General features: G+C 40.4%; 1 protein-coding gene across 1 annotated transcript in view; it reads left to right on the top strand.

Annotated features, from left to right (window-relative positions):
* prkceb (protein kinase C, epsilon b) overlaps positions 1 to 20,761 on the top strand; it is a 126,255-nt gene that overhangs the window by 2,210 nt on the left and 103,284 nt on the right. The gene's annotated exons all lie outside the window — the stretch shown is intronic.

Below are 20,761 nucleotides of genomic sequence, written 5' to 3'. Positions count from 1 at the left end.
GAATCTGCTTTTGTACATAGGATGGCCATACAGTACCAATTAGTAAAATACAGGTTGATTAAAGTGCCTACTGAACTAATGCACACAATGAAGAATGGGAGTGCTGCCTGGTTTAGAGTTGTGTGTTAGCTCACAACACTTGAATACTGCCCAAAGTAATGTAACAGCTCATGCCCAACTAATGCAGATAAGTTTGATTTTAAAGCTTCTGATTGGAATGGTGACATCATATTAAATTTAGGGCCTATTCCATAAATCATATAGTGTGGTCTCTGACCTGAGCCAAGGTACAAATAGTTACAGTGTAACGTTATGCCTTACAGACAGGCTGAGTGCATTACACCATCCTAATGGAATGATTGTTGTTTAAATGAGCACAGCGGAAGATACTATGTTAAAAGTGTCAGTCTGTGTGAAAGCATTGAAACAAAAGCAATCTGAATATACAGTATGGAATACAATCTTATCTGGTGCATCTATGAAACAAGGCCACAGTTGCTAGTGGTTATTGGACAGCTGCAGATAATGCCTTATGTAGTCACAATAGGTGCTGAAACATGTTCCCAATGTGTGTTGGGTTGAAGATGACAGGAAAAACTAGTTTTGATAGTTTTAGAAATGAGTGATAGTTATAAACACTTGCTTGCCATGCAAGAGGAAAGGTGACTGAATTTATTACCGAGCTGTAAAACTATGGCTTGACTCTCAAGTTGCTTGGATAACTTTTGTTTTAAGTTTTTAGTTCTGAAAAATGTGTTGAGATGATAAAAATCAGAATCTTGTATGGAGCCCGTGATAGGCTATCACGCTCGTGCTGTCTCAAGCCACAACGTGGAGAATCAGTGGGCCTATCTGCCTTGTCTAACACAGTCCCCACATGACCACTGCAGGGTGCGCCCATGGGGCCAGTTTAGACATGCCAGTTAACCATGCCAGCTTGTCTTTGGAAGGTGGGAGGAAAATAGTCCACCTGGAAAAAAAACTCCAGGGTAGGATATATGCAATCTACACACACGCTGCCTTAGTCTAGAATTGAAGGACCCAAGCACTGCGAGGCAGCAACACTAGCCATGTCACCTTGCTGCCTTATAAAACTGAGCTTTTGCTTTTTGCTTAGGTCGTTTTGGAAGGTTTCCAGCTTTTGTATAGGGTCAAAAAATGTGGATAAAGCATTGGACTGGAGCAAATCGCTTTGAAAGTGGCCTCATATGTTTGTTAGGTATGTGTCTGCAGTATTGTCTGCAGTCTGCAGTACAGCTGATGTGTGGTGAGCGTTCTGGTGCACTATGGCTGCCGTCGCATCATCCAGGTGGATGCTGCACATTGGTGGTGGTGGAGGGGAGTCCCCATTACCTGTAAAGCGCTTTGAGTGGAGTGTCCAGAAAAGCGCTATATAAGTATAAGCAATTATTATTATTATTATTATTATTATTATTCATATTTCCATTTTTTTGCAGAGGAGACATATGCAGATTAATTGCACCTCGCTCTTGTGCAGGCTGACAGCAGGCCCGTCAGGTGGAATCACGGAAGAAGGAGACCTTTCCGACTCCTAGTGGCAGGGGGGCACCTGTCTGTCACTGCAACCAAAGCAAGCGAGAGTTCGGCGTTCCAGTGTACCCTGTCCACAGGGGTCTCACATCATCATCTCTTTGGTTGTTTTTATCCGTCAGATGTCCACGTTTTGAAACACGTTTGTGGAGATACCAGTGCTGTATTAAAATCTGATCTTAATTCTGAATTACCGCGCAGTAGAATTTAGCCCCACCACCCCAGGGGATGGATCAGTTTGCGGAGTGGTCAGGCTGTGCTCCTTCAGAGAAAACTGTGCAGTACAGAGTGGCTTCACTAACGTTAAGTGCATGCACTCCTGCCACAGCTGCCAAGGAGCCTTAAATGGACATTATGTAATGGTGAAGTGATTCAGCAGTGGCCTTTTCTGATTCTTATTACTCAGGGTTATTGGAAATTGTAGTGCTGCTCTGACAGCGATTGTCATTTATTTGTCTTTCTTTAAATCGTGGAATTGCTGTAACTTGGATGAGCCTGATCAATTAGATGATGAAAGGAACATGGAGCAGGTTATTTATAGAATTGCTCCCTGGCAGTTATAGATAATATCAGTTATGGTGGTAATTATTTATTTTTAATCTATGGAGCAGATGTAAAGTACAGCACTTAAGATTTAATTTTAGCAGGAGTAACAGTCCTTCTTAATGAGATTATTTGCTTGGAAGTGTAAACATTATTACTGTGTATGGCACAACATAGAAAACAATTTATGAAACAGCATTGGGAATCTGAACTGTATAAGTAACACCCACATTACTGATTTTTGGAATGAAATGCAATTCCTTTCTTTCAGCAGCAATAGTTTTTTCAATCATTAATGCCATCCACTTGATCTCTGCTATTTTGTCTTGTTTTAGAATGCCATTAGCTGTTGTTTGTCATATTAATCTGAGTTCGTTTTCATCAGCGATTGAACCCTTATCAATTTCCACTATCTTACCTAATTAATTCAGTTACTGAAGTGTTAACCCGTTGCCTTGGGACCATGTCTCTGGCCTGCCCAGAATGAATGCTTTCTTTCCCTTTTTTTTCCTGTATGAACTTCCATTGGCAAACTTAGTTGACATTTTGCTGCTTTGTCTTTCCTGGGAATAGTTGTCGGTTTTGGCAGCAAAGTCAGATCCATTCTTGCAAAAACATATCTTTAGCAGTACAACCTGAAGACAGATGCTATCTGAACTGAAGGTTCTGGACATTAAAAAAAAAGAAAAAATAAGAAATTGGAATTTTTAATAATGGTAAAGCTTTAATGTTTTTTCTACAATAGTTGTCGTGTTTTTTCATAGAACTTGAATGAGTTGAGAAATTTGGCTGCTGACTACAATTTCATTTTTAATTTCTAACACAAAGAGAGGAGATGGAAACACATGCTGTGGACATTCTTATATTGCACTGCTGTCTGTCTTGAGGCATCACCTGGCGTCTCCCTGTGCTTTACTGAATTAGCCTCTGACTAGTCATTAACCTACTCTAAAAGTAGGCCAGCCTTAGCTTAAGACAGGATCTGCACCAGGCCTGCTACCTCCCTGTCTGCACACCCACTCTGAAAACAGGTAACCTGACGGAGAAATAAAACTAGGAAAAGACTTTCAATGTTCAGAAACTCTTCCTTTCTGAAATCTGTGTGCTGTGTAGGATACTTCTCCCTCACATTCAAAATAGAAACTCCCTTGAAATACTAAATGTTGCCCAAATTGCAAAGGCTGTTACTCTGAGATTATATCTTCATAAGTTTTCCATAGTCTAGTAGCTTTAAGCACTCGGCAGCTTTCTGCCACTCCCGCTGATGACTAACGTAAGACAGTTAAAATGTCAGATGCTTTATTGGCTATGGAAAAATAGCCTAGAGTCATTTGCTGCTTAATTGTACAGGGGACTGACAGATTGCTGTTTTAAACAGCTGGTTGGTTGTGCTTTTTATTTTTTTGTAGTTTTACTTGTGAATGTCACTTTCTTAGCAGGTTAATACAAAGTTATATAAGAGTGGATAAACAAAACAACAACATGAAAGACAGTTTTGCAAGCAATTAGGGTAAGTAATAATTCTTCAGGTTTGAATCCTTAAAGTAGAGATATAGCCTGATGTTTTAAAAAACAGTGGCCTTATTTTCCCTTGTAGGATAAGTATTTTTCAGTTTCTCATTTACTGTGGAATTGACACTCAGCCAACAGGAGACCAACTTTTCCTGCTGTGGTTTGGGGTGATTGCTGAGGTCCAGGCTTTATGCTACCATCCTTTGTCAATCACTGTATCTCTTTGATCGTTAGGAGTTGTGTAATGTATGGTAGCCCAGCCCATGAGAACTGTTTCTTTGCGTAGTATGACTCACTGGTGCTGTCTCTACACGCTCTCAAGGAAGCTCATACTGAAGAAAAGTAATGGATGCTTTGACTCTAAATTACTATCAGTTAACTCTTAAAGGTTGTTCACTATTAAGATATGCATTACCAGAGTGGAGATACAATAGAAGACACAACCTTATTTTTCATTTCATTCTTAGGAATTAATTTTTTGTTTTGCTGCTTCCTTCTGGTTTAAAAAAATGCTGTGCAAGGATCATATAATCTACTTTAATCCAAAAACATCCTTTGAAAAAAAGCACTTTCAATTTCAAGTACAGCTCACCCTTTAAAAGCAGATCTGTGTGTGTGCTCGACAGCAGTGTGGATCTGAAATTCCATTTCAAACCTGAGTGGCACTGCCCGGGAGTTCACTGCCCTGGAGATTCTGGGAGTGGAATTTAATTGATGGAAATTGTTGTAAGAGACAAAATGCTACATCCGATTTGCAATTAAAAGGAAAAATGCCTATATGCGTTTTAAATATTGATTTTTACATGGGAATCCATTTGGTTTAGTTAGATTGTTTGCCCTGCCCAAAAATACCTTTCCATTGTTCTTATGTGCAATGCAGTTCTGTAATACAAGACATTGCCCTTATTTGTTTGTTTTTAATGAAAACAGAAACTGGAAGCAACAGACTGTATGAAATGCGCAGGCAATTAAGCCAAAGTCGCTGCAGAGTGTGGAGGAGTACATTATTTTGCTATAAGAACAGCCAAGGTGGTCTTCCACAGAGTAAGCTCTTGCCCACATCTGTGGGCTGTAACATCCTGCACTCTTCTGCTGTTTGAATTGTACCTGTAAGTTTGTCAGCCTCTGCATTGCCCTGTCACGTTTAATTAAGCTCCCCAGTCTGAAACAGAGGAGTTAACTGTTTATTCTGTATTGCCTCCATATTATTTCTGCTTATAAATATCATGAGCATCTACATCAGGCCCATTCAAATGCACAAGGCCAAGCGACCAGATACTGCCGTGTTTGTGTCTGGTGCTTATTGATGCATGGTGCTGACACTCGTTTATTATCCCTGTGTGAAAGCTGATCATTTTATTAAGAGAGGGCTCTAATTTTCCACTGTCATTCCATCTGCTCTTAAAGAATGGAGAATCCTCTGGCATTCCCCAAGCAACAGTGCTCAATGAGCAGGTCATCAGTGCAAATTTAAGTACTTGGGTTCTTATCCAGTTCTCATGGCTTTTGAAAATCCATAATTTGTTGTAAAATGTAGTATCTAAAAAAAAACACTATTTCTAAAAACCTAAGTATGCACGTGAAGCCAAGCAGGATTTTGCTTGCTCTTTAAAGGCCTTTTACTCCCAACTCTCCTTTATTGAAGGCATATTTTGCTAATAGCCTGACTTCACTGAAGCACAAGAGTATTCCTTAGGGTCTTAGGCGATAAACACTGAAAGCAGGGTTTTGATGACAGAAGTGCTTGCGCAGGAGCAATTCCATTTATGTGCATTCGTGAGAGAGTTTCTCAGACAGCTTGCTGCCAGCCTGAACTGTTTTATTGGCATGCAGTATGAGGGCAAGCTATCAACACAGCTGCTGGCGTCCCCATATCTGTCCTTGGGCGCTGTGTACTGCTGAGAAGGGAGCTGACGATTGATTGCAGTCAGAGCTGCTCTGATAGGGATGCTCTCTCATGGAGTAGATGGCTCTGACCAGAAGCTTGTTTGGCCGATTCAAGGTGTTTCAGTGTTTTTCTCAAGAGTCCAGCTTTTGATTACATTTGAAAACATGCTTGTTGGCTTTCAGTATGTCTTGTTCTTTTGGGATGTGTTCTGTTTGCTTCTTTCCCCCCATTCCCCCACACCTCAATGTACAACACCGCTTTATTTATAATTGATCACTCTCCCTGTTTGGGATCACCAGTTGCCAATTGCCTCAGCTTACGTCTACTGCACTAGGGGAACAAGGACATTGTACTGTATGCATATATCCAGCCTTTCCACTTGTCAGAGTCTTTTAATGTCTTAATCCATAGTTCTTTAATGGAGTGTGATCACCTGTTGGAGGAGTGATATGTCTCTCACTGTCAGCACAGAAAACTCACAGATGCCTGGTGCTGTTGTGCTGAGGACACTCTGGCTAATTCAAGCCTGCTCAATACTGGCTGCACTTCTTGGCCTCATGTGGCTATTGACCTATCCCACATTCTGAACCGCAATGACTGGACTACAGGTCTCAACTTGCACTCTGAACAAGACCTTTTACAGTACATGTTGAGCCACATGAGATTCTCTGTAGCAGCTTCAGTATCATACCAAACATTTTCCCTGAATGCAGTGACTGGCCTAAAGTAGAGAAAACTACTGCACTCCCCACAGACCCAGAGGTATGGTTAGGAGTGGCACAAAAATGTTGAAAAGTGATACAATGGAGAAAAAAATAATACGGAGGTTAATTTGAGCTTCAAAAGAATTACACAAGGAAAAATATCATTTATATATTATGTGTCTTTTGAGCAGAGTGCAACAAAGTTAAATTGATAAATAACCAGTGCCACTTCTGACTCACTGAAAAGGTTGCTGGCCCTGGCAGAGCGGTGGCACTGTGGCTCAGGATCTGCCCCTGTGGCTGGAAGGTTGCCGGTTCAAATCCCGCGGCCAGCAGAGGAATCCTACTCCGTCGGGCCCCTGAGCAAGGCCCTTAACCCCAACTGCTCCAGGGGTGCCGTATAAATGGTTGACCCTGCGCCCTGACACCAAGCTTCTCTCCCTGTCTGTATGCCTGTGTGTCTCATGGAGAGCAAGCTGGGGTATGTGAAAAGACAAATTCCTAATGCAAGAAATTGTATATGGCCAATAAAGTGATCTTATCTTGTTATAGATAACTTGTTATAGTTTTGTGATGTGTAAAATGACCACTGGCTCTACAGGTGGACTTGTGTTACATTTTCTCATAAGCACGTGCAGCCATTGTTGCAGAAGAGTTAAGTCTCAAAAACACAGCTGGTGATGTGTATCTCCCTTGCAATCTCTCTTCGAAGTAGGACAGACCAAATTATTGCTGAATCAGCACATAAACATAACCAGGCTTTCCAAAAGCTCAAAACACATGTGTGCTGGCGAGCATTCTGTGTGTAGCCTTTGCGCTGAGTACTTCAATCTGTCCAGGTGTTGTCTGTGTGTGCAGAGTGGGTCACTCTGAAGCCATGAAAGGGGGCCGGTTGGGTCTCGGTGACGCAGTGAAAGATAAACGCTCCCGTGCAGGACCACCACTGGAAGGACCACCTCTCTGCTGCCAGCCCAGTGCAGTGGTCAGGAAAGTGTGGGTGGAAGCTGAAAACAATGTTTAACCACCCGATCATTTCAGATACTGTAACGAGTCGCTAAAGCACTAACCGCAAAGCCATTAAGATCATCACAGTAACACTTTGGTAAGTTTTCAGAGGTTGACTGCGAAGATTTTTTTTTTGTTCCTTTTCATGTTTTGTGACAGCAAAGTGAAAGATGGGCCAGCTGACCCTTGATTGCCTTCTGTGGTGATGGTTAGCAGATATTAGAAGGTTGAAAGACTTCTTAACTTTTCTATCCGATTAGTCACCAGTCTTTTACTTGGAGAGCTTTAAAAAGGACGGTGTTGTTTGCATTATTAAAGCTGGTGTCTTGGACATTCATAAGTGATTAAAACGCACTAATTGTATCTTATGATAACTTGTGCTTAATGTCAGGCGATCTGAGAAGAACATAATAGTGGGTTTTACACTGACAGGTTTCAGTGTTCATTAACTCATTTTTTATTTCAGAACTCATATGTTACACCTTACTGTATCACTGGTTATAAGAAGCTAGAAGACGAAGTCCAGTGTGCAACAGAGATAGAAGGAGCTGGTTGTCTGGTTAGAGAGGAAGTTTCATTCTGTGAAAAATAACTGTTTCTTCAGGTCGCTGAAGGCAAATTAGCTACTCCTGGAGTGGGAAGAAATTCCCCAAGAGTAATTCAGTCTGATCCATTTTGTTCTCAGGTTGCAGCTGAATTTGCCAAAAAGTTCCCATGGAAGCAGTCTTTCTGCAGGTTTTTAGCAGACTGAGGCAAGCAGGCTTCTCTGGAAGTCTCGCTGTAGGTCTTTTTCAGTGAAAAGCTGGCGAGACTGAGGAGGTGACAGAGGAGATCCGGTTGGCTTCTTTGTACGGCTGTGTCTCTAAATGCGTTCTACAGAAGTAGCTCTAACATCCCTAAATATTTCTGCTGTGTCGTCCAGGTTTGGCGTAATTACTGCCTCTGGGCTGCACTCCATGTAGAGTGGAGGCAGTGTCCCTTTTTGATGGTGCCCAAGTCTAGCAGGAAACGTCCAAGATCTGACCCTCACGATTCTTGTTTGCTTCCAGGCAGATTCATGTTAACTGCTGAGCAAACCACCTGTTGTGTTTTTTGTCATGCTGTCATTGCTGATCTTTTAAATTTGGTAATACTGTGAAACTACGCTGTTTTTTGTGCTGCCGACTATCTCATTGTAAACCTCTTTAATACTGTTTTACAATTTTTCCAAATCAAATTAAGTAAAGTTAAGAATGGAAATTGTCTTTAGTGTGTTCCTGACTGTACTTTATTGATGACTGGAGACTGTTATGCCTGCCAAAAGTGTAAACGTTATGTTGTATTAATTAGAGATGTAAGGCTTTATCATTCTGACAGTTTTGTACACCTGAATTAGTATCCTGTTGTACTCATCTTCCTGTCTTGTGGCCCTTTTCCGGACTGCTCAGAGAAGCAAGCTCTGGAGAAGTCATCCACTGACTTTGAGCCTTTGCAGTAGGTATTATTTGTCCTGCCCAAATTGCCCTTCACATTAATTGAAATTCTGCAAAAAGGAGCAAAAGGTGAAGCACTCTTTGTGGAAGTGTTATCACTCCAATGATTTGTGCTGTCAAAGTCTGCTTAAAGCATGCTCAGTATAATGAAACTGTTTCTCTCTGAATTGAGATGCAAATCATTAAATTGACAGACTTTCTTCATGCCCCTAAGGAGAGAGTTGGAGTTTATATGATGTGAATGTAATACTGGCTACATTGATTTATGACATAAACTGCAGTACTGAAAATGTTAGGAAGATGTAATATTATTAGTAGTAATCTCCTTAAAATAAATTAAATAGAGTTCTATTCATATCTTTTGCACTTTAATGTGCTTTTTCTGTACTTGAAAAGGCTAAATTTCTTTTCAGATCTATTTGGATTACCTTGCACCGTTTCCATGCATAAGTTTAAATGTTCTCCTCACTTCTACATGTTTGATTGGTCTTTCATGTGCTTGGTCCAAGTCAGTTCACCCAGCACTGATAAACCAAAGGGTTCAGGTTCAGGTTCAGTTCAGGTATTTTCAAAAATTGGCAGCCAAGTGGAGATGTTCAAAAGCATGGACACTAAAGAGAGGGGGTCATGGTCAGAGCACAAGCCAAAGACACATGAAAAAGAACTGGAATGCTTAAATAATTACAATAACTAAGATTTTGTTCATGATCCTTTACCTTAACGTACTTCTGCAACACTTAGAAACAGACTCACCCCTCTGTCCCTTTTTTGAATAGATGAAACTGCTTTGAAATATGTTACTGCATAGTAGACAGTTTTCAGTGGAGCAGTAGATGCCCCAGCAAATCAATCAGTGAAGAGTACTGAGATGAGCAGCTTTTGGCTTTCATCTTCTGCACGTTTGTACACTATATCTGAATGTTTAAACTGATTGTTTACTGCCTGCAGGAGACATAAATGCACCTGAAGTACAAAACATGCCAGAGACACACAGCTCACATTCATGCAGTGACTGTTACTTGTTGATTGACCTCATCACATTACTGCAGTTCCAAGAGCCAACGGTTCCAATGAATTTAACACGTGCTTTCAGGAATTTCATGTTCAAAATCTTTGTAGTGGTGTCTTCTGCTTCAGTTTTTAATTTAATCTGTGAGCTATTTGTATTTATCATACATAAGAGAAAGGGTTGGGTGGATATCATGATCTTATATGCCTTGAAGCAGTATTTAAAGAAGCTGAAGGATCCTAATTATGGAATGTGTCCTAACCCTCAATGCTGTCTTTTTGTTCATGAAGGGAAGGTGCTGAAATCTGCTGGATTACAGTATATGCTTTGTTAAACCAGCTGGAGTGGAGTAGTCAAAACACTCACAGTCTTATACTGTTGATGTTCACTACAACTGCTCTCCCTTGGAAAAAAAGTGTATGCTTTTCTAATCTTGGTAACTGTACGATATTTCTCAAAAACGGAAAGAAGAAAGTGGCAGGGGTTTAAAAATTCTCGCAGTAGCCTGTTTTCCCTGATTATCAAAATCATCTGCCTACAGAGCAGGTTGAGCACGCAGCCTGGAATAGTTTTGTCTACCTCCCCACAGTTCTCTTAGCATTGACGACTAAGTCTAAGACGACTATGAACTGTTTCTGTTGTGATCTGCTTGTGACTCATTAAGCTGCAGATCTAATGCGATGACTCTGTATTGTATAAATGGGTATGAAGAATTGCCATTTCTGGGTCAAGATACTAAAATATTTTTATTGTTGTTAACATTGTTATTGTACAGAAACCAGGAATGTCAGCTGTCTCCTCTGCTGGTTATGTTTCTGTAACAAAACAACTAAAAGGACAGTGAGGCATTAACCAATATCTACTCCCAGTTAGGATAGCACAGGACCTCTGTTTTGCAGCCTTATCACGTTGTTAGATTTATCAACACTTCCGTGACTGTTCAAAAGGGAACTTTTTTGAGTCTCATTACCTGTTGACACTGAAGCACTTACAGTACTTTTTTTGATCTGTTAATCCTGAAAATATTTGAGTGAGGTCTTTTCACTGGGCCTGCCAACAATGTAACGGAGGCCTAAGGTTTAAAACTGAACAGAAAGTTGGCCAACATGAGCCCGTTTCCTTTTGCTTAATGGGCAGCTGTTAACTATTTAAGAGACTGTGCCAGGAACACACACACCTAAAATGAAGAAAATATGAAATTGAAAAAATAGAGGGAATTCATATTTTAAATGACAGAAGTTGAAAGTGAAATAGTAGGAACTGAACAGTATACCTCCTATAAAATGTAATGTGTTTCCAAGTAGATAAGGTGGATGCAGTGCTTCCTATCAAAATCTTCTTAGAAAAAGTTCTCTGATGCTTGTTAGATTGAATACCGTCTGGAGAACCTACACAAGGAGAGATTTTTAGGTAATTTGCCTATCTATTCTTCAACAGAAAATGGTTATTAATAAATGCAAAATTATTTTAAGGTCCTGTTCAGTTTTTGTTTTGAGATGACTCAGTGCGTTGATCTTTGTTTGGTGCCTAATGACGGAGTGTTCAGCTTTTAGGTTAAAGCCCAGGATCAAAGCAGGATCAGATGGGCATTTTGCTTTACACATGCTGGCTTGTTTTGGATCCCCAACTCTGGCACCGAGAATGGTGAGGTTGGCGGGCTGACATCACAGGCAGAGAGCCCTGCTCCCTGAAAAACAGTCGGCAGAGGTGCTGGGAGTCTCCACCGGTAGGCTAGGAAGACCAATGTCCGGAGCAGTTATGGAGGGGGCTGGGGAGCCTACCCCGGTGGAGCTTACAGTATGTAGGGCCCGTGAGTCAAATGATTACAGGCCTCTTTTGTGTGAGAGAGGTTTGCTGCTGGTCTATGGAGCTGTTTGTCAGTTAGCTTAGTACTGCAGTGCTTTTTTTACAGTATACAGATTTCTCCCTTCATTCTGTTCCTATGCTGTATATACAAATACTGAATCTGCTATCTAAAATAACATATGTATTGTTTGAACTTTCAAAATGGAGAGGATGGACTAACGTGTACTAATGCTAGTACGTCTACTATAATAAATAGTTTAGCTGTATAATTACTGACTGTAAAATGGAGCATAGAACATTGCATACGTTCTGTAGAGTGGAATGTAATTAACAAAGAATTCAAAGTAATAAGTGTACAATAGGCAAAAATACACACACACAATGACAATTATAACAAATACAGGGTAGAACCAGAGAATATCAAGGTTGTCTAAACTTCTGGGCCTTGAGGTGGTGGCAGACAGCCTTCTAATGCTTCAGGGGGTCTTTTTTCACTACATGGATACCAGGGAGGAGAACAGGTAGGAGGGAGTAAATACTCTACCTACTAATAATAGTCCTGACAGTACTGTACATGGTGTCAGGGTTGCCAAACTGGGCCTCTGGCTCAGAGGCATTGTGGCAGGTTCTTTAGTAAGTTGGAAAACATCCTCCAAAGTCTAAGTCTCTCAATAGTTTTTTTTGTTCTTTAAAGAAAATGTCTTGTTTTATTTAAATGTTTGATTGGTCTGCTTCGTGTTTCTTAAAATGTTTGTTATTATTGTAATGCCAAAAAATGTCTTAATACAGGAGGATTGTAGTGGTTCTTTTACTGAATTTATGTGCCCTTGTTGTCTGTGAACCTTGAATTAAAGAGTCTCAGCCAGACTTTGAGAAATTCTCAAAGCTGAAGGCCGCTGTTTTCATTAAATGACACTTTCGGTAGGGTGCATCATAGTCTTCTATTTAATAATCATTCATTACAGCTTTTTCAATCTCCTTTTGAACTGGGGGGGGCACTTTTGAAGTTTAGGATCCTTTGCTTTTAGGGACATTTTAAGCATTTTCAGTCTCCAGGAGATGGGATTTATTCCCATTGTTCATCTGAGGTGTGTGGAAAATGGAAGTACATGTTCACAGAACAAAAGGTAGCAGTTTACTGTTGTGTTAAGTGCTTTACTTGCTGAATTTGATCAAGTTCATAGTTGTTTTGGTTTTAAGGAGCAGGGGCCTGAATGTCATATGAGATTGTGCAAAATGAATGCTACAGGTGATCTGTGGGCAAACAGTTACAGATTAAGGGATTCGCGTTAAGAAGTGAATCAGACAAGTGGATCTTTCAGCCTTTTCTGACTAGAGGAGCCCTTTTCAAGGAATCCATCTCTTGTTTCTGGACAGTCCCTGATGACCCCCTAGTGTCCCCTAACCCTTGGTTAAAAACTAGCTGTAACAGACAAAGTTCATATTTGCCAAGAGCTGTCGAATTTCCTAGAATCAATCAATCAGGACCTAAACATGTCACTGATGCACCTACTTGGTGAGCAGTTATCCAGTGTATGAAAGTTATTAATTCAATACTCCACATTTACACTGATAAAATTTCAGAGGAAAAAGTAGTAAAAGATTCACAAGGAGGGCAATTGAATGTGTGACATTTTCTAGAATAGATTGAAACAATTTCTGTCATCCTAATCTAGAAAAATCACTGTAAATGGTGTCATTTTGTTTCAACTGCAGGCTGCCAGATTTTGTTTTGCTTTTTATAACTTATCGCCCTTGTAGTGCGTAAAGAATTTAAGTGTCTTGGTGCGCTAAAAGCAGCTCCTTGTTGTAAACGCTTTGATGTTTCATGTGAGCAGAATACAAGCAGGCAAACCTGAAGGCTTTCCGCGTGTGATGAAAATGCAGTGCGGCTGCTACTTGTTTCATGCGATGCGAAGCTTTGTCTGTCTTTATTAAACAAGAGGAAAAAAAAGGTTTGGCTAGGAGTCTGGCCTGCACAGATGTGCCCTGGCCTTTTATCCTGTGTGTGGGTGGGTGTGAGGGTGGGTGTGTGCAATGGGAAGTTCTAGCTTGTCAGTAGCCAGGGCTGTATGTTCTTTCCTATTGTTGATGGTCCCTGCAGCTTACAGAGCATCTATAGCTCTGTAGCACTTTGTAGTGCAGGAGCAACAAAACTGCAGATAGTGGTAGTTTGCATGACTGTAGTGTTGTAAGTTATTCTTGGGTGTAACTTTGGGCACATACTGTAGGTAGTTGAAAATAGTACCAAAAGTTAATAGAAAAATTGTGCACCAGTTTTTTTTTTTAAGTATCACTTTACATTTGAAGCATGAGTTCTTAATGATTTTAATCTCTTTTGTGTTGTGGAAGATGTTTCATACATTTTTTTTTAAATTTTTATACTGTCATTCATTTTCAGCTGACGCTTAGAGAGCAGGACAATAACACCATGTCTATTTTTTTTCCAAATTGGATAAAATGAAAATGGTAAGATATACAGTAAACTAATATTATATAAATTCTTTTTTCTTTTCTTGTACGGAACCTAGCAAAAAGGTTTTTTATAATGTTGAAACTAACAAAGCTGTCTCTGCAGGCTTGGAATGAAGTCACATACATGCGACATAGATGATAGAGCTCCTGACAGCCTGTTAGCAGCTCTTCACACTCGGTGGGAGAGGGAAACTGACAGGGCTCCTGTACCTGCTGTTGGAGTTCAGCATGACTGATCTAGCTGGCTGAAAACTCGCCCTCACCAGACCTGTCTGCCTATCGCCTGCCTAAAGTGTGCTCACACTTCTACACACATCTATGATGCCTTCAGATCAATGTGTGATGCATCAGTAGAGTGCCTTCTTAACAACATTAGCATGAGTTCAGTTTGTTCCATACAGTCGTTGGAACAGGGTACTTTTGTTTTTTATGCACTCTTTATTGTAGCACTTTAAGGAATATGGATTTTAATTTTTCTACAGTCCTTTCATTGCAGTCTGCAAACAAGCGCTCTATAATAGGTTATGTGAATGTAGACGCCTCGTCTTGATATTCATGCAGTTCTGTTGTTTGAAGACCAGAATGTTCTTGAAGCCATTGTGAGAAGGATTTCAATTTGTAGCTAGAGACTACATTTGCCCTTAGGTTCCACTTTAATTTCAGTGATGTGAGGGTTGGGTTTTGTTATTTTATTTTCCAGGCATGTGCCAGTTCACTGGACAGAGGTTCATCAAAGAGTGTCCGAGAGCGCATACAGCACTATGTAAGCTTTTTTCGTAGGGCTTTGATTTAATTTAAGTGATGCGACAATCATTAGGATCAGTCTGTTTCCTCTGTACTTTAAAGCTTCTGGCTGCTGGCTCGTACTCAGCACTAACTAGAGAAATGGGCCAGCAGTATAGGGTTCAGCTCGTAGTATCACTTTCTTCAGTATCAAAGGCTTGGTGAACAATAGCCACCCAGAGCCACTGACGTATGTTAGTAGGGAAAGTGAACAAAAAAGCAGACATCTGAGAGCTGGCTGTTCCTCGAAGCCTTTCACATATGGCACCTCCTGTCGCCGATTGTGTCCCACATTAGTAGTTAATAATTTTTCTCTGTTGGGAGCACATACTGCAGAAACTATGATGCCCCTGTCAATGTACTATATAGCTCTCTTGGAAGTCAGCAGATCACTTGTGTTTAATGTTTGACCAGATGATATGGTGATTCATACAGCTTTTCTTACACTTACTTGTAGCAATCTATGAACATATAAGCATTTGGGCATCTGATGTTAGTCGATTATATATCCATCCATATTCTATATTCATATTCACAGGGTCATGGGGGAGCTTGAGACTGTTCAGCAAGCAACAGGCACAAGGCAAGATACATCCTGGGCGGGACGCCAGTCCATCGCAGGGCAGACACACAGACACAAACACGCACGTACGCACACCTACGCACGTACGCACACCTGGGTCAGTTTTCCCAGAAGTCAAGTAAACTACCAGTATGTCTTTGGACAGTGGGAGAAAACCGGAGCTCTCCGAGGAAACCCATGTGAACATGGGAGGAACATACAAACTCCATACAGATAGCACCTCTGGTCCAGAAGTGAGTTCAGGACCCCTGAGCTGTGAGGCAGCAATGCCTGTTGTTTACTTTATTTTAATTTGCTTTTGTAGCATATAGTAGATAATAAATCCTTACTAAAAACACTGATTTTTTTCTGTCCAGAAAATTAAGCCTAGTGCCACAGAAATAAATAAGCAATATAATAAATGTTGGCTACCTTTAGATAAAATGGGTCCATGTACTGTACATTACAACATGTTTGGTGTGTACTTCAGCAGGTGTTTCCTTTCAAAGAGTAACTTTTTAAAATACTTTCCCAAGGGGTATAGTTTATTCTGTATAACTAAACAACAAAATGCAAATTGGTTGTAACCATAATTTAAAAGAAATCAGTCTTGTTTTTTAGCATACGAGGGCACCCTGGAGTTTGTGCTGAAATGAAGCTCACTTTTATGGTAAAGAATCCGCTCATGGAAGTTTTAAACTGTACCTCTATAAAAAGAAAAATGCAAGCTTTCTCCCTGTGCTGTTCTAGGTCTGTGCTTTGGTATCCTGTTGTAACAGCATTTCTAGAGTGATCAAGCTGTGGGATGCTATATAGATGCAAGGAATTAGAATTATCAGTATGGTATGGTGCATCAAGTCAGACAGTGAAATCTCAGAGGCCAGGAGGATGCAAGCTGCATTTGTATCTAAAAATACAAGCAGTGTGTTTCAGTGAAGTGGCAGTCACACGGTGGGCTTTGCTTCCTGTTTTCACTTCTCAACACTTTGTTTATTTCCCAGGGAAAAAGACAGACCCAACCTCCCCCTACCACCACCAGTATCTCCCCACTCCTCTTTCCCCTTCTCCTGTTAGGAGCCAGGCTTCATACAGCCCTGCCTCTCTCTCTGATGCATTAACACATTACCGCAGCAGTTTTAATAATGCATCAGTGCATTGTGGTGTTATAATAGGGTAGACTTATATATCTGTTATAAAATATCCTGCTCATCAGGTATTCAGGATAGCTCGGCACAAATTAAATATGCATTAGCGTTCTACAGCTTTGTATAGAATTACACCTGTAGTATCATTCTTGAGAAATGAAGCACCCATTAGCTCCCGAAACAGATAATGAGGAGGTGCTTTTTGATGAGCTGTTTTCTCCTTGTTTTTTGGAGTTCATTATATATGGCGGTAAATTGCTGCATTCACTTTCTTACTCTCTGTTTTATACTCGCTGCATGGGTAGCAATTGTGAGTTCTAGGAGTTGGGTGTGTCTCGTTCTTAAATACTTTGTTTATTTAGGCTCTAGGGAATTTCTGTCCCTCATTGTCTGCAAGTGGTGTCAGGAAATTAGTAACACTTTCAATATATCAAAAGAAATTTCTTAGTATATATGTATTCAATGATTATAATGTAAATTTGAAAGGAAAAAAAGATTACCGAGCTTTCCATTTTAGAATGAGAATTCCTAGGATGTCTACACAAACATGCAGGTGTAAAGATAACAGAAGCAGCATCTTTATTGTGCATTCTCTGCATAGGAAATCCAAAAATGAAAAAATGCAATGCTTTATGAAAATACAGTTGATAAAGTGTCACAGTGCAATCAGGGTCCAACATGCTTTAGATCTGTAGCCCTGTTTGTATGGAGATGGGCTCAGTCATAGAAAGGCACTTATCTGCTTCTCTCTTTTATGATATAAAAATGTGTAGTATATTTCTTGAAACGTCTACATTAAGCAAGAAGGTTAAAAGGTCAAGCAGTGACCTGGATTTGCTCTACAATTTGTTCTACAGTGTCTAGCACGACGACACCGGGCTTTTTTAAGTGGTATAGAAAAATCTCACATTACAGAGTAAAACTTCATGGCCAGCCAGCAGTTATTGTTTTGCCAGGGGTTTATATACTAGCAAGGACAATCTTAATGAGAATTTCTGCAGTGTTGTTCGAACCAGCCAGAGATTTCCAGTTCTGGGGTTTCAAACCTAAAAAAAATACAAAACTCTGGGCTTTAAGCTATTATGAGACATGAAACATTAAAGATAGGTGTTAAAAATTGTGCCTTCACATATCTTTAAAACTGGTTTAAAGACAAATATATTGTTAAGCATTAGCAGCTTATTGGGGAAAAATGAAGTCTTTCTAACATGTGCTTCATGGACTGGAAGGATGCCTGCACTGTGTAAATAATTGATTCACAAATCGTATCCACTCAGCAGTTGATTCTGAGCTGTCAAGTCGTTAGTGAATGGTGAGTGGATGTGATGTGTTTCTCCAGACTCCTTCCTTATTGTCACAGAATTTAATCTCATGACTAGCAGTGTTACTGTTGTTCCACTGGTGTTTTGCATTTTAAAAAATAATAACTTGCACAATTGACATTCAGTAAGCTTCAATACATTGATTATTAAGAGGAACCTGTGCCGGATTGATTGAGTGAAGCCTTATGGTTTGAAAACAATAATGGGATATAGCATCAACAGTGATGCTCCCTGTGGATTCCAGCCATTTTAACAGGTGACATGCAGTGAACTACTGTACATGCCATCAGGGAAAGCAAAAATGTCACCGTGGAATGGTTGCCTATCTGTGATCTCATTGTCGGTGAGTTTTGAACAAGTAGAAAGTGTATTGAATAAAACACCATTCATGAAGTGAAGAGGTCACTATGGCACAGTATGCAGACGCTGAATTTATTTGCTGAGATACCTGACCCACATTTGCTTCTTCTGTTTTAATACCGCAGCAGTGAGTGAAGCCGTCAGAATGCTGCTCCTGTCCGTGGCTGTTGGATGACAGGAGGAAATGCTATTAGCTTTTGGATGCCGGGGGCTTGTAATTTGTCATTGTCAAATGCACTACAGCAGAGCAGAGATGGTGCAGGGAAGGCCATTGGGGAGGCATTAGAGGCAGCAGTATGTTCGAAAGTGTGTGAATAACTTAACACGCAAGAGCAGTCAGTCAATCGGTCAGTGCCTGTTGCTTTAGATTTTGAGGGTGGAACAGAGGCATAGGCATATAGCAGGGGCATTGCTCAGCTGTGCAGTGACACACTGCTCTTTTTACTCCTCTCTTTAACAACACATCAGCTGGACAGTGGCTCGTGTCGCCGATAACCAAGACAGGCTGTTGGAAGCCAAAGCATAAATTCTCTTTGCTTTGGATCAAGCCAGTCTGCATCTTTAGATTAATGGGGCTGTTAAAGATTTTGCTGCCATGTGCTTCACAAACACTCCAGCACACATTTTTTGGCTTTTATTTCAGAATCTGAGCAGAGATGTGCTGCAATTGTTGCACCACCAGTGCAAATTGTGTTGAAAAAGGACAAGGAGCAGGTAAATGACAGTCCTGAGGGTGTTCTCTGCTGTAGTGTACTGCCTGTTTTGGAGCCCGTGTTGAGGTAAATGTGACCAGACGGCAGGAAGGGATGGAGCGAGTGACTAAGCTACAAAATGTGCATTTCCAAGGGGAACTGCTCACTAACAAACTGAAGATGAGAGGCATTTGTCACTGAGAGCATATGACTCCAGTTTGTGTCTGGCTCATGTGATCCACAGCCAAAAAGGCCTCTTGAAATGTCAGTTGTTATTAATTTGTAATGCTCCTCTCCTCTCATGAACATGGTGTATTCAATTTGACATGCCCAGCTTCATTGAGAAATAATTAGCAGCATGAGAAAAATTAAGCATTTTGTGGCAAAAGCACAGTTTGCTTTTAAATTAAGTTTTTTTTTACCAACTCTGTGTGTCGTAATGGTATTAATTAGGCTTTGATGTCTGAAGTATTATTTTGTCAATATCAAGCTCTTAAGCTAGTTAACCTGTTTTTCAGACTTGTTCAACAATTGCATCACCCTGCCCTTAAACTGCTCTTAAAAACATTGAAACAAAACAGAGTGAGCTGTAATTGAATTTCCCTGGAATGCAATAATGGCAGCTTTGGAAGTCATTTTTTTATTCTTTTTACAGAACACTATCTCATTACACATCTAAGAAAAGAAATACCTCTGTGTAAGTGTCTATCTATCTCTGTCTATCTGTCTTTGTGTGCCTGTCTGAAAGCTGTACATGGACATTCTCCAGGTCATTCTTTATCCCTAGATAAAGAAATAATGGCTTGTGCTTATGTTTCTTGAGATATAAATACACAGTAGGAAGGCATGCCCTGGTATTTGTGACTCTGAAAACTGTGTGCTGTGTGGTGTTTGTTTTCTTGTATTAATTCCTATCATTTGCTGTTTTAGTTTATAAAAATAAAAAACAAACATATATTATGTGGTGTTTTTCATTCCAAAGGATCAGAAAGTGCTTTGCAAAAAGGAGGTGACCCACTTCATCCACCACTGAAGAGCAGCTCCCAACTAGGTGATGTGTGGCAGCCATTTTGCACCAGTGCCCCTCTGCACATCAGACTGGGGGAAAAGTGAGACTTTGCTTCAGCGATTGAATTAAGGGAGAATTTGAGGGAGGCCAGGTTGTGCAAACCCAAGGTGCTTTTGCAGAGAGGGAAACCTCAGTTGCCCGTATTTCATACTACACATGAAGAGTGTTTAGCATTCCTGTTTGTTATTTATCTGTAATCATTTTCGGCGTTATACTCTGATTCATTTTCAGTTCAGAACCAGAAGTGGGAGGGGCTGATCTGGGAAATCTTTTGTGTTGCTGGCATTGATTTATCACTGTAAATGTGGCTGGAGTGCTTTATACAGTATAGGAGATTTAAGCAGTGGATTGATACATTAGAAAGCAAAATGCTTATTAATTTATTATTATTATGGTTTACTGGTTTTATATTTACTATTTGCCATTATGTACACTTACAGTAGGAATGCAGAACATTTATTTTATTGCAGGCCAGGTTCTACATGTATTCACAGCCACATTTTTGCATATTATCCTATCTTGACTGAAGGACCTGCTTTTCCATCAAGCTTCAGAAAGGAGTACAGAATTTGCAGGAAAAGATTTCAGCTATCTTTTCATGTTTCAGTGATGAGAAAATTGTTGCATCCACTTTGATGATTACACCATTGCTCAGAGTGGCCTCTTGTGGATCTGCCTTCTTCGCTAGGGGTTCCGACTCCACACAGGGAAACCAGTGCAATTTCAGGACTGGTTGCCCTGCGCCTGATTGCTGTCTGGGTCCTCTGGGTCAGTGTATCAGAGAGTGCTGTTTTCCCTCTGGCCGGAGGCAGGGCGGGAGAGGGTTGGCTGTCCAATGTTTGTTTTTTTGTACTCCTGAGATG

The sequence above is a fragment of the Atractosteus spatula genome, chromosome 15 (assembly GCF_055471065.1).
Source record: "Atractosteus spatula isolate fAtrSpa1 chromosome 15, fAtrSpa1.hap1, whole genome shotgun sequence".
Lineage (NCBI taxonomy): Eukaryota > Metazoa > Chordata > Actinopteri > Semionotiformes > Lepisosteidae > Atractosteus > Atractosteus spatula.
The sequence above is the reverse complement of the archived record's forward strand: the minus strand, read 5'-3'. Positions and strand labels throughout refer to the sequence as shown.